This window comes from Callorhinchus milii, unplaced genomic scaffold (genome assembly GCF_018977255.1).
Source record: "Callorhinchus milii isolate IMCB2004 unplaced genomic scaffold, IMCB_Cmil_1.0 Scaffold3, whole genome shotgun sequence".
Classification (NCBI taxonomy): Eukaryota; Metazoa; Chordata; class Chondrichthyes; order Chimaeriformes; family Callorhinchidae; genus Callorhinchus; species Callorhinchus milii.
Window position 1 is genome coordinate 22453384 of NW_024704744.1, and position 15633 is coordinate 22469016.

Below are 15633 nucleotides of genomic sequence, written 5' to 3' on the forward strand. Positions count from 1 at the left end.
TTTGTTGTGCACCGTTATTGACTGTTAGGGAGAGTAATCACACAATATAAAGAAAGATAGGCAGATATTTATTTTTCAAGTGGGGTCTAAAAGATGGCAATTTCAAATGGGCTTTCTAAATAAGGACCTTCCAAGTTACCAGGAGTCGCTCGACTTCAAACAACAAGATTCCATTTATTGAGCGCCTTTCACGTCGGGAGGACGTCCCAAAGTCCCAAAGACTTCAAAGTAGATTGTCTGAGTATATGTGACTGGTGTCCGATTATTGGAAGCACTCTCCCTTTATGATCCACAGTCTCTGTTAAGAAATCCCATTTGAAATTGCTGCATTTAAGGCTTCAATGTCTTTTCTGTGCAGGAAGCTACTGTTTAGCAGGTTTCACATCACAGCTGTTGTGTTTGCTGGATCTCTATGTGTCTGATTTTTATTTGGAAAAGAGCAACTCTTGGAGATAGCATCATGCCTCTTAGATTTCATATCAACACTTCATATGAACAGTTATTTTCTAACATTACATTGAACCAGAGTTCAGACGTGGTGTGACAAAGCTCTGTGCAAACCAATAAGTGTCTTTACACAGAATTCAGGGAGACAAGAGATATATAAGTAGATGCTGCAAGCTTTCATTCCTCTACTACAGGTATTGGCTATGCATATGGCAGTAAAAATATCCATTTATTGTGTGGTGTGAGATAATGTTCAAAGAAAACGATTAAATGTGGCATTTCATAATGGTTCATTAATGATAATTATCACATCAAACATAGTTTGATAATAATATAGCGGAGAGCTCGATATCTGCACTCTAGGTTGGTGAGGAATAACTATAGATGATAATAGTGCTGGTAGGAACGCAGGTATTATCTATTCTCTGCAATATCAATGGAATTGGCCAACTGAGCTCCAGAGCATAATCCAGGCTGAGCCTAAAGTCTAAATACTAGGGAACAAATTCACTGGGTGTTTATGCTCCACTTGCAAACCCATTCAAAATACTAATTAGTCTTGCTTCATTAAAAAGGACCATTAGTGACCATTTTTAATAATGTCTAGAGAGGCTCCACAACAACTGTTTGTCCTGAAAACATTTGAGAAAGCTATCAGCTATTATGGATACCACAAAAGGTTTCAAGTCTTCCCATTCTGTTGCTCATGTAGAACAAATATGAAAGACTTTAGTTGCCTCATTGTGGATAACATTAGGAACATTTTACGAGCTATGTCTTGCGAATGGTGATTTACATTGTTTCTACAACAACATCTTGCATTTATGTAGCTCCCTTCATGCAGGGTGATGTCTTGGAGCACTTAAATAATATCTAATAATTATATAATAATAATAATAATCATTGCATTTCACTTGGTGCACTTCATCTTGGGAGGGCATTGAAGCAAAGTACTTTGCAAGATACACTTAAATATGCTTTTAGGCAAAATTAATCTTCAATGTAACTTATCAAGGTGACACACCTTTGACTTATGTTCATTTTTGTAGGATGGAGAAGACAGGATCACTTTTCTGATACAATCCTGTCTCGGCAATTGATTGGGGAAAAAAACAGCTATAAGCTGAGAAAAGGCTGAAAAAGCCAACAAAAGGGTAGAAAGCAAAACAAAAAATGAAAAATTTGACAGTCTTTGGGATGGTGAATTTTTTAATGATTTTTTAAACAAATTTCATGTATGTCCCAGAATTTTCATTTAATATGGTGTATTTGCTTTGCAAGTGCTGGCCTTTCGAACTCTGTCCTTTCAAACTCATTAGCTCGTCAGGTGTGTCTATAAAGAAGGCAAAACTGCAGTGATACAGTTCTGGCTGAACAAAGTGGAGTCCAACTTCTGTCCCTCCAAAGGCTTTACAAGCTAGTGTCCCACCAACTTCCTCACCAACACAACTTGTAATGGTCTCAGATCGTGGTTGAGTTGATCTCGATTGACAGCTGTCACTTAATATTTATGGTTTGAAACTCAAACACTTCTGTGGTTGTTTACAGTTTCATGTACCATATATACTCCTTCTGTAAAACATCAAACTATCAAATAAACCGCTAAAAGTTTAATGTTAGCATTTTTGTGTGTTCCCATCAGGTCCACTGTCGTAGTTCAGTTGGAATAGATTAGGATAGATGGAGGCTCGTGTGGAATATAAATACTGGCAGGGAAACATTGGGTCAAAGCGCCTGTTTCTACACTGTATACTCTATATATTTCTATTATTTCTTAGCTTTGGAAATAACAAGTATCAGGTGACAAACTGATAAATGAAGATTTCCCTGGTGGAAGCATTCTGAACAGAAATGCAGAAGTTTTAGACTCAGAAGGGCCATTTAAAAGGGAATTAGATTAGCATAAGTGAAAAAATGGTATTATGGAGAAAGAGTTGTTAATTAGAATCCCCATTATAATGCGATTTGTTATAAGGTGGGTTTGCTTGTAGCAGTCCCAACTGGTTCCTCTTGCATGAGGAGCCACAAGAAATGACTTTCGTGGTTACCTCATGTCATGGAAGTTGCCATTTTGGGCTTCCCGCATGGTAAAAATAGCCGATTTTCAGATCATAAGATTGCCGCCTACTTTACTTCTGCACTGTGCATGAACAGCACACAGGACACTAGTGATAAACTAATGATTCAAAAGTCAGCGTTTATTTAATGTACGGGAACCGGCATGTTCAGTAAGTCCAGCTACCACAGTCCCATTGTAATTCAGGCTGAGATTTTATGGATCCCAACCGTTGCATTATAAGGGGTTCTATTCCAGATGGCTTCATTGAAGGAACAACAACAACAAATTACATTTGTATCGGGCCAGGAACACATCAGGAACAGAAACTAGTACAATAAATCAAATATCCACTTATTGTGTCAATTATTTCTGTGGCTTTATAGACAGGTAATACTAAGATATATGTTTGGCACGAGATCATTTACATGGCCCTAAACCTGGTTGAGTTTAAGAAGCTCTTCTCAATCTTTCTTCAACAACAGTTGGTGAATAGAATATCAATGATATATTGGATGTGTTTAACTAAATACAATATTAAGCTGATTTTAGTGGAAACAAGGATCCTTGTATCTATGCATTATGCTAATTGGCTTCAACACCAATGATTACTTTTATCAACTGAGAACATTCCTAAAGAGCTAATTAAATTGTATCTGTCAAAGATGGAATTAATGCAGCACAATACACGTTTTTATAACATTAGTGGAGTCATTGCCAGTTTCAGTCAATAAACTATCATTTTAAATGATTTTAATGAGCTGTTGAGTGGATTGTTATGGACCAAACAGTGCAGAACGTTTCTGCGGCCAATAAATTGAACAATGTAGACCTTTGAGCACTCTGTCATATGGTAGACTATTTTCACCTCAACCTTTGCTTTCTTTCCATGGAATATCATGTGGTACAAAGAGCAACATAATATGAAAATAGTCACCAGAGTTAGTTGCTACATTGTCAAACATTATCAAAAATTGTACTCAATAACTAGAGACTGGCCATTGATGTGAATCCCCATTCCCAAACTCTGGAATAATAGTTGGGTGGAGAGTGTTGATTTCAATATCATTCAGCAGTATGCTGGTTTAACCTTATCTTTATAAAGCATTAAACGTTACCTGTGATTCAATGGCACATACGTTGTCAGAGTCATGTACTGGTCAGGCATTTGCACATGTTTACAGTGGTTAATGTGCATGGACTTGAGAAAGCACTAAACTGAAGTTTGGTACTTTTATGGGGAGGAAGTATGATTTGTGATGGATTCCTGCCTGGACTGTTTTGAGCACCTTTTAAATGTGGTCAAAGGCCTTACTTCAAAGGCCAAATTTAAAGCTGAGAAGAGAGCTGCTGGTCCTTGCAGCTGTATAATCAAGAAGATGAGGGAATGGTTAAAAAAAACAGAGCATGTGTGAATGGTGAAAAAAGACATTTAATGATCTAAGTTGGGCAAGGATGACAGTGATAGGGTCGCAGAGTCTGGTGCGGGAGAGGACATGGGCTGCAGAGTTCTGGCTGATCTGCAGCCTATGGAGGGAGGAGTTGGGGAGGCCGACAAGCAGTGAGTTTGCGTAGTCGAGCCTGGATGTAAGAATTTGTATTTGAGGCTCTTGGTGGCCTGCAGTGTGAGACAGAGGCGGACCCGAGCGATGTTACGGAGGTGGGGGAAAGCAGAGCGGGTCCTGGCACGGATGTGAGGTAGAAAGGACAGTTGAGGGTCAAACAAGATGTCAAGATTCCGGACTGGCTCATTGAGGTGGAGAGTGTTTCCTTGGATGGTGATGCTCTCAGGTTGAGGTGCGGAGTCGCTGACGGGGGCCAATCAGGAGGTCTTCGGTCTTGTTGATTCAACAGTAGATAGCAATGTTTTCACACAGCAATGTCCCACAAACAGCCATGACGTGAATGACCAATATTGTTATACAAGACACCAAGAGAAACTCCCTTCTCTTTTCGAGCAATGTGTATAGAAATTTTGCAACTCATATAAATGAATGGTGAAAAATACCATAACCCAGATATCTTGAACAAGCCAGATTTATTGCAATACACTGCGAATGGTTAATTTTGAAACATATTTGCCATGAACAAAAATTTTTTTTTTAGCATGACAAGCTTTTCCATTCCTGACAATGAGTTCACTGTATTCTAGTTGGTGATGAGCATAGTGCGGCAGAGGTGAATATTTTTTGCTGCAGTTTCTCACATGCACAACATTAATACCCACAGGGTTTCTGTCTGATACAGGCTCCAGTGATCTTCAGTATGTAGCAAGATCCTGCTTTCTTTTCTGAAAACAGAGAGTGCAGTCAAAAACAAAGGTCTTAAGGCAAGCAGTCAAAAACAAAGGTCTTAAGACTGGCTTTAAAGGTGGGGAAAGAGGAAGCAAGGTGTAGGGAAGAGGTTCTGAGGAGTTTTGGAAAGCGGGGACAGAATGGCTGAAAGTTTGTCCACTGATGGTGGGGCAGGGCGTGCTGGGAATATGAAGTGGACCAGTGTTCGATGAGTGAAGGGTTCATCCAGGATAGTGGTTTGCAGGAGATCACAGAGGATGAGTATCTTGTATTAAGTCCTCTAGGGGATGAGGAGCTAGTGGAACCGACCAAGAATGGGAGGAAGAATAGGCTTGTGGATCCTGTGTGGGAGAGGACGCGAGCTGTAGGGTTCTGGATGATCTGCAGAATGTGTAGGAAGGAGATGGGGAGTCTTTTGAACAGGCCATTGGAATTGTCGAGCCTAGATATGATGAAGGTGTGAATGAGAGTCTCAGTAGCCCAGAAGGTAAGAATCGTAGCATCACATAGAAATTTAAAGCACAGAAGTTAGCCATTCAGCCCAACTAATCTGCACTAGCTCTCAGAGCAAGGCGTTGGCAGACAGAGACAGGCATTTAGTCTTTATTAGTATAGATGTATGTCTCTATAAGGGTGTGTGATTTCCTCTGTCGCTACTTTGTTGCAGAATACCATGCATACCTCATATTTTGGGGCTTAATTAAAGCATTTTTTTTAATATAGCTCATCAACGATAGGAAATCGTTGTAACTGCAGTGAAAAACGCAAAACTGAAAATAGCTCATGAACAACAGGAGATACCCAAAAACAAATATACTCATGACACTCCTCCATTCAAAATCTTTCCGATGGGGTATAAATCATGCCTCTACGTCAATCGGTTATTGCGTTATTGGCGGACGAGCAGACACACAGACATTTTGTCTTCATTAGTATAGAAGTATAGATAGAAGATAGCAGCCTACCTCTGTCTGAAACATAATGGACTTTGCCTCACTACCTCTCTACCTTACTTGCCAGGGCATTCCATATCCCAACAGCAGTGATAAAAATTCTCCTAAGCTCTCATTTCACTCTTCTTGTGATTATCTTAAAACTGTGGACCCTAGTCTCTGACCCCTATCAGTGGAAATCCATTTAAAATATATACCATATCATATAATAGCTGTATGAACTAGGTCTAAAGACAATAATAAAATGAATATCATTATGAACCAAGATGGTGGCAGAGACGGGCAATGTTGCAAAGGTAAGGGACAGCCAAGCAAGTGAGAGCATGGATGGCAATATAGCACTGGACTTGTAAATTGCTGCCTTCAGCTGATGGTGAGAAGGTGAAGGGGTCAGTAACACATACATCTGTTTCCATTCAATATATTAAATATTGAATGGATGGCTAAACCGGCCCATTATGTTGTAAGATTTTATATTTTTTTCTTGAGTCCAATAAAATCAAAAAGAGACTGAAATTTATCAAAGCTTAAAGAGGCAGGTATCTGTAATATGAATGGATTAACTTGCATTTGGAATGTACCTGCTGCTGCCTCTATTGGGGTCAGAGAACCAATAGAGGCGTCTCCTGCTGCCACCATCAAAAGCAGTGGAATAACAAAGGCATCATCGTTTGCCTAGAGTATTCACAACTTGACAGCAATTACTTGTTAACCACTCTGAGATGTTTCGATCAAGTGCATGTATCAAAAGTAGAAATGTCCTCAGAGAGGGAGATGATGATCTTGGCCTGTCCAAATATACCAGCAATACAGTGTGAACTTGTGGATCTGTAGTGACTTTTGTAACCACTGGGAAAGATGTGAAAGTGAGAGATTAAAGAGCTGCTAATGTATAACATTACCAATATGCAATTGTTTGTTGTTTTGACTGCTATGAAAATGCCTTACAATAGGGTCTGTTACATGAGTTGTGTGTACAACATCAGCTTGCATTTCTAAAGTTCCCTTCACATGGGTAGTGTCTTGGAGGGCTTAACAGTGGTGTGGTTTGACCACAGGCACAGTCAAAGAGAAAAGTCTTCAGGTGTGATTTGAAGTTGGGCATGGGGGTTGGATGGTGCAAGACAGAGGGAGTGAGGCAAGTTCTAGAGATTCAGGGCGCGGTGGCTGAAAGCACGGCTGGCACAATGGTGGAGTGGAGGGGAAATGCAGAAGACCCGAGCCAGTGGAGTGGGCGGTGAGCAGATCTGAGAGATAGGGAGGTGTCAGGGTGTGAAGTGATTTTGAAAGTAAGAGTGAGGATCTTCATCGATCTGTTCTGCAATAGGGAGTCAGTGTAGTCTTGAAAGAACTGGGGTAATAGGGGTATGGAGTCGGGTATGGGTGAGGATACAGGCGGCAGAGTTTTATACAATTTTGACCTTATTTATGATGGAACTGGGGAGACTGGTGAGGAGTCCATTGGAAAAATTGAAGATGAGAAGATATCGATGAGAGCCAAGGAGGATGGATTCTGGCTTGCCCTTGTTCAGCTGCAGAAAGTTGGCGCTCATCCAGAGAAGCAGGCAGTCGGAACATCAGTAGGACCAGGTTCACAACTAGAGGAGGAAAAATAGATTTGGGTGTGTCTGTAGTTACTATTGTTGAGTCCTGTAGCTCACTGGTTGGAGCACTCGCTTCACAAGTGAGAGACCTGGGTTCGATTCCAGGCAGGGCGAAATGTTGGGCAAGTGTCCTTACTCCACACACATCTGTTTACCTAGCAGTAAATAGGAACCTGGATGTTAGACAATTGTCAGATCTCTTTTCCAGGTGTAATAATTCTTTTAAAGAAAAACAAATTGGTCACTCAATCTACAGCTGTTTGTGGGATTCTACTGTATGCAATTGACTCCCACAATTTGCCCACAAATTATACAGTCAATTCACTTTATGGTATATTCTGTGAAATGGTTTGAAATGTCTGAAAGACATAAGGCACTATATCAAATGCAAGGATTACTATTATTGTGTACAATCTTCTATATAAAGATTTGCGTGTCCTTAATTATGTAAATAGCAAGCAATCATTTTCATTGGATATTAATTGCAGAAATTAAAGGGATCTGTAATTTCCTATTTACACATAGTTTAAACATGGTCCACAATAGACATATGTTTATACATGGTTTACACAACTAGCCCAATAAACCCTTGCTTGCTCAAATATTGCTGCCTCAAGTGTTTTGCAACATTCACAGGCCCTGCAGAGATCACGCAAAATATCATCAAAACAGTCAAGCTGAAGTTTTTGTATCATAGGTACACTGAGGCAATAATGTTAATGTGCCCAGCATGTATAAATGTATGGCTAAATAAGAATTCAGTCTGCAACATGCTACATTAACCGTGTGTTACCATTACACTCTGCACTGGATATGCATTTGCTGAATGTTTTAGTAGTGACACCACTTCCACAAGGCTACAGATCCCTTTGTGCAATTGGCGATGGTACATTACCAATTCCATTGTGTCTCAGTTCCTGCACTGAATGCCAAGCTATAACAGCTGCTCATATTATTGTAGGAGAACGCTTTGTGCTTCTAGGCTTGTCACACAGATGTGTGATTAACATCACCCTTTATTTTCTTCCGAGTGAAAAAAGCTATCCAAATGGGGTATTTCAAACAGAGCAGTCAGTCCCCTTCAATCAAATTGTATAATGGAACTTCAGGTGATATACTGACCGAATTTATACCACAATCTGGACTATGAAAGACCCACATAATGACTACCAGACTTGATATTGCAAAGCTTAAGATAACACGAGTAGAACCAGGTTGGGTGTTTGGAAACATTGTGGGCCTTGATTTGAAACGTGCAACACAGGGCAATGCTACTGCAGAATATAATAGGATCTTTATAATAGGATCTTTACCATTGGTACCATTTAAAGAGATACCGTTTTCAGGAAAAACATGGTTGGGAAACATTATAAACAAATTTCACCCAGATTAACTCCAGTAAATTAATTGAGTTTTAAAGCAAAAATCTAGTTTCCTTCTACATGAAGTTCATGAACTATGTGTAATTGTCTATACATAGACGCTGGTATACCAGTCAGCTCCGCTCCCTTAAAGCCCAGGTGTGTTCCGCTGAGAGCACCTGGCTTAAATCAAACCTAACTGTCCACCGGCAGATTTGGTTGGACCACGTCAAATCCTACCACTCCGCCCTCGCCTCCGCTAAATCGTTGTTCTACTACAAGACAATCTTGCAGGCTAAGGACAACCCCAGGGTCCTCTTCTCCATCACGATCCGGCTCCTCCGCGCACTCTCTCATGCCTCACCCATCCTCACCTCAGATGCCGACTGCGAGGTGATGTTGGACTTCCTCAAATCCAAAGTTGATGGAATCCACTCAGCTGCCTCTGCTACTGCAATTGCTACTCCCTCCCCATCTCATCCGCCCACCCCAGCCCCTATCCACCCCTCCCTCCACACCTTTGAACCCATCTCCCCCTCCTCTCTCATCACCACCATAACCAAATTGAAACCCTCTACCTGCTCCGTGGATCCCATCCCTACCCCCTTCCTTACATCCCAGCTCCAGTTCCTTGCCCCTCTACTCACTGACATTGTTAACCTCTTTCTGTCCTCTGATACTGTTCCCACCCCTTTAAAAAACGCTGTCATCACTCCTATCCTTAAAAAACCCTCCCTAGACTCTTCTCTACTCTTTAACTACCACCCCATCTCCAACCTCCCTTTCCTCTCCAAGGTCCTGGAATGAGTTGTTGCTTCTTAGCTTTGCTCCTTCCTCTTCCGTCACTCCCTTCTCGAACCCCTCCAATCGGGCTTCTGTGCCACCCACAGCACAGAAACCGTCCAGTCAAAGTGACAAATGACATTCTGTCCATCTGCAACCAGGGCTCCCTCTGCCTCCTCGTCCTCCTGGACCTCTCTGCTGCTATTGACAACATCGCCCACTCTATCCTCATCCACCGCCTCTCCTCTCACCTCAACCTCCACGGCACTGTCCTTGATTGGTTCAGATCGTACCTTTCACACTGCTTGCACTTCATCTCCTCAAGTGACTTCTCCTCTAGTCCCCGGACTGTCTCATGCAGGTATTCCTCAGGGCTCTGTCCTTGGTCCCCTCCTCTTCAACATCTATATGCTCCCCCTTGGTGACATCATTCGCAGACATGGGGTCAACTTCCACTTGTATATGGATGATACCCAGCTCTACCTCTCTGCCTCCACCCTTGATTCTAGGACCACTGCTGTGCTGACAGGATGTCTGTCAAACATTAAGTCCTGGATGAGAGCTGACTTTCTTCAGTTGAACATCAACAAGATCGAGGCTCTCCTGATTGGCTCCCGTCAGCGCCGCCTAACCTTAGGCACTGACAGCATCACCATCCATGGTTGCATACTCCACCTTGCTAAGCCAGTCTAGAACTTTGGGGTCATGTTTGACCCTCAAATATCCTTTCTACCCCACATCTGTGCCATGACCCACTCTGCCTTGCCCCACCTCCACAAAGTCACCCAGCTCCGTCACTGTCTCACAACGCAGACCGCCGAAACCCTCATACACGCCTTCATTACATCGAGACTCGACTATGCAAATTCACTGCTTATCGGCCTCCCCAACTCCTCCCTCCACAGGCTGCAGATCATCCAGAACTCTGCAACCTGTGTCCTCTCCCACACTAGGCTCCTTGATCCTATCACCCATATCCGTGCCCAACTCCACTGGCTTCCCATCACACAGAGGATACAGTTCAAGATCCTGGTCCTCACCTTCAAAGCCCTCCATGGTCTTGCTCCTCTCTACCTCTCTGAACTCCAAACCCCTACTGTCCTGTTCACCCCTCCGCTCAGCAGACTCTGGCCTGTTTCACGTTCCCCGCCTTGCTCTCCCCACTATTGGCGGGCGGGCCTTTCACCACTCTGCACCCATCCTCTGGACCTCCATCCCGCAGTCCCTCCGTCTCGCCCCCTCCCTCGCCACCTTCAAGACCCATCTCAAGACCCTCCTCTTCGACCGTGCTTTCGATCTCCCTGCTTCCCCCCCTGCCCTCCCCTCTCCCCCAACCTGACCCTCAGCTCAGGTCCGAAACTCTGTCTGTCCAGCGCCTTAGGACGTCCTCCCAACATGAAAGGCGCTATGTAAATGTAATTTTGTTGTCGTTGTCTATGACCATTTGTGGGACATTATTGTGCACAAAATGGCTGCTATTTTAGTCAACAAGACAATAATCACTACACTTGACCGTTGTTACTGAGATAGTTTGGTGACGTAGATGCTTTAAAAATGCAAGTTCATTCATTCTATAGTTTAAAACCTACATGCATTTCACTGAGGTTTGAATGACCATCCTGCGTGAACGATGCTGTATAAATGCAAGTTGTTGTTCTTGAAGTTGAAGAAGCACTCATCCAGAAACGGCAGCAGGACACCCACTTCAGAGGCAATCCTGGCATGGAGGCAAGGACTCACATATCAGTACAATGTACACGGAGGTCCCTGGAAGAGACATTCTTTAAATATCCAGACATTCTTTCTGATGTTGTAAAATGCAATTTATTTAAAAGTTGTCCTTTTCCTGACCAGCACTTTTTCAAGCTCATTGCTACAGGTAACATTAAATGTAATTACCGCTTTGCAAAATGAAGCAAGATAACCCTATTTTTTTAGAAATGAGCCTCTATGACCATTTTTTTTAAAAATACAGAGCGTATCCATGCACAGACGGTTTTAGTAATTTATAAGAGCTGGGGAGAGAGCCGCTGAGAACAGCAATTTGTGCTGAGGCATTTATGAGTCATACTCGGCACTACTAGAAAGCTAATGTCTTCAAACTAAACTTCCACAGAACAAGGCTCGGTATCCTATAGAATATTTATTAATGCAGATGCAGAGGTCGACACAAGTGATTTTCTTTTGCTGCTTGAAGAGATAATGCTTCCTACCACAGAGATAATACATCACTTCAGTGTAGGTAATAAATCTGTAGTGTTTTGCGATAGACAGCAGAAATAAATGCAGTGCAATGATTATTCTTAATCCCTGTATGTATTTAATTTTTTAATATAGAGTATGCTCTTTTTGTGTGTCAGATTTACAAAGTTACCCAATCGCTCCAACTCTTGTTTTTCCAGCTGTAATTCCATACCAATTGGGAAATTCCGATTTAACACATTGTGTAAATTGGGAAATCTGAGCTAAATTCTAAAACAGCACATTTACCTAACTTGTTGAAATTGTGAATTGTCGAATGAAACCACATCAGATTCATAATCTAGTTATTTATACAACATTTCTCTAAGTACTTCCTATAGAACTTTTTTTGTCCTCAAACAAATCTTATTACAGAATATTTCACATGCCTTTTTCAAGTGGAAGGTTGTGCCAAACTAATCCATTGGAATTCTTCAAGGCTGTTTCAGATATAGTGGAGTAAGATGAGATGGTGGATGGTGTATACCTGTATTTTTAGAATGGTTTTTAACACTGTTCCACATAATAGACCATTGCAATCAAGTTGTGCATAGGATTGTCCCACAAATAGCCATGAAGTGAATAACCAATCTATTTGGCGATAATTGCCCAGGACACCAAGGGATCTTAAGCATTCACCTGAACAGCCAGAAGGTACCCAGGTATAATGTCTCATCCAAAGGACAGATAACAGATATTTCATAGAAAGCAATGGCTCATGGGGGGTAGGGAGGTGAGTCAAATGGTAATGGTGTGCCACAGGAGTCAGGATCGGAACCATTTTTGATAAAGCTTGAGTTTGATATCTTCAAATTAGGAAGCATTTAGAACATTTGGAAGCAGATAAGCTTCTCTGGTGTGTAGAAAATTGTTGAAAATCAAAAAACAATGCATTCATCCATTGGAAGTAAACGGTGTTGAGATGACACATTTGATTAATGCTAATTAATGTCAGATTGGATGGTTTTAACATTCAGGCTGTGTTAAAATAAGTGGTCCAGAAATATCCCTTGTGGTAATCTAACAACAATGGCACATATCAAAGTACTTTTCCAACTCGCAACACCCTGCATTGACTCACAGGGTTGAGATCACAGATCATTGATGGGAATCAATGCATTACTGTTAGCCAGATATATTTCCTCAGAGCCAATTCAATCTGAGGGAGATTTGCTTAGACTTCATTTTTATACTTATTCAAGGGCTTGAGTGGATTGAAACTCCAAGATTTAGTCTTGGAACCTTTGATCGCAGGCCAAGTGCACTGTTGGCATGTTTCTTCTTTCTTAAATAGAAATTGAAATGATTTATTGCCAGAATACTGCCTAAGGGACATTAAGGCTTCCAAATCAGATTATGATTCCTGTAAATTGTTTTGAGATGACCTCCTGACATGAAACGTGCTATATAAGTCTAAATTGTATTGTAACATTCACTTAATGTGTCCATGAATGGAATTGAACACGAAGACTACATTCTGGTAGCATATTTCACATTGGAAAAGTGACTGAAAGTTTATTAAAAGAGAAGACATGGTTGACTGGTCTCATCAACTGGAGGCCTCCTTTCTCCAACAGAAGACAGGCTGGAATGCCACTGTGACTGGATTAGAATGTGTTTTGGGTACATAGTTACATTTATAAATTGTAGTGTAATTAGTCAGCTGTGACACTTAAGGAAGCGTTTGTAACACATCAATGAACATTTTCTGGGTTAATTTAATTTCCACAGCCCTTAATTTGATCACTCCTAAAAGATACCCAACCTTGAATTTTAAAAAGCTATCTGGTGAGGTCTCTGTATTTCTGTTAACACTTTAGTTGATTCACAGAAAACTGACAGATTATTTAGGGTGATTTTAATTGAACTAAATTTGGAATCCTTTTTCAAAGAGTAGCATTATGTTAAAGGCAACATTATACTTTAGCTGCAATCCTGCTCACAGAAAAATCATGTTATAACCCACTTGAGCTGACAAAGTTCAAGGGTCGTGGATCCGAAACGTTGACTCGCTTTCCTTTCTCCATAGATGCTGCCTGACCTGCTGAGTGTTCCCAGCGACTTCTGTTTTTGTTTTCAGATTTCCAGGATCTGCAGTATTTTGGTTTTGTTTTAATAAGTTTACTGATCTTGGAGTGTGATTGTTTCTGCTGCAGCTGCTAACGTCTGTAAATTCACCAGCAATCAGAGAATCTCCCTGCGATCATCCTTAACACTTACACTCTCTTCTCCTCGCTGAACTGGCCTCAGATCTTCTCCATATCAGGTCTAATGATATCCCATGTCATGAATGTTCACACAACAAACATGGATATAATCCCTTATTATTGTCACCCACTGATTGTTCTGCTTCATTAACTCTGCTCTTCTCTGCTAAGCACAGTTCCCCTGAGAACAACTGCTTTTGTCTTTTCTTCCTTGGTATATGATTATACATATACCCACTATCTAGTGCTTCTTTCAGACCAGAACTCTCCTCCCCTGACCAGTCCTCCCATCCTCTGACCAATCCTCCCCTCTGTTGACCAGTCCTCCTCTTTCTTGCAAATCTACCAAGCCACTGTTTGAAACATCTGCAATGTGACAGCACAAAACGGTAATGAAATAATATATAATGATTGTTGTGCATTGTAAAACTAGTAAAATTCTGCTTGCCTTTTCACTGAATCCTCCAAAAGACCAGGCATTTCAAAATAAAGTTCAAAGGAGAATGTTATATTTTCCAATATTTAAAAAAAATTGATAAATAAAATATTGCCAACTACTTGATATGTTCGCCTACAAAATACATAGTCACTGCACTTTACAATAAACACCGCAAAGTGCTGAGATGCCCTGCTGATGTGAAAGACATTATATCAAATGCAAGGATTAATAATAATAATAATGATGATTACTGCATTTGGTATAGTAGCACCTTTCGCATCAGGAAGATGTACTATGAAGTGGATTGACTGTGTATTTGTAGACAAATTATATTTTTTTTATTCTATGCATGAGGCTGTTCTATGGATTTCACTTGTGGAATAAAAACTATTAAACAGCATGTCGTGTTGTACCCTCCGAGTCAGATTGTTTGATTCTGTATCCTGTCTCTCAATCTAATGTGTAGCAAAACTGAAAGATTTCTATGAAATTAATCACCAGATAACTTTCTCTGTTCAAAGTAGCTTGTGTTTATTAAACCAGTGCTGACCGTGCTATGTACAAGTCTAAAATGCTGTGAAAAATCTACTTTTATGCATTTGAAAGGGAATCAATAATGCATGTACTGAATAAATTCTCCCTTGAATCAACCATTCCCCTTAATGAGACTCCATTAACTGGCTTACACCAGATGTCTTTTGACAGTAGAAATGGTTAAGTTCACAAACGTCTAACTGCAATATGTGATTCATTGCATACTTTAAATTGTCTAATGGTGTAGATTGGCAGTAATTTAGCCATTGTAAATTGAGCTAAGGGTAGAAAGAAGAAAGAAAAGTGGAGGTGGAAGCTGCATTTGAATAAGGGTTAACATAGTATCATTCCATTACAACAATTGCCTGTAATTTGGGGTCCCATTTATCATTCTGAGTACTTTTAATAAATTGCTTCTAAGACTATTAAGAGCTTCTAGTAGAATACAGTGTGCATATTTATTTTACAAATCAGTTACTTGTGGTACCACTATGTCTTGGATATTTTTTTGCTGCATGTTTGTATATTAAAGAAAAATGTGTTGAAACCTGGAATGCAAGCAGAACAAAAATAATTTATGTCCAATACAAACCTCACTTCCCTCTTGGCTTCCTAGTCAAGAAAATGAGAACATACAGTATACTCCTGATAACTCATCACTCCGAGTGAAAAGGGTTCAGTAACAGTTATCCTGAGTGGCTAGTCCTCCCAGGC

General features: G+C 40.8%; 1 protein-coding gene across 1 annotated transcript in view; it reads left to right on the forward strand.

The window, feature by feature from the left end:
* The window catches only part of otofa (otoferlin a), a 186307-nt gene that overhangs the window by 13158 nt on the left and 157516 nt on the right, over positions 1-15633 (forward strand).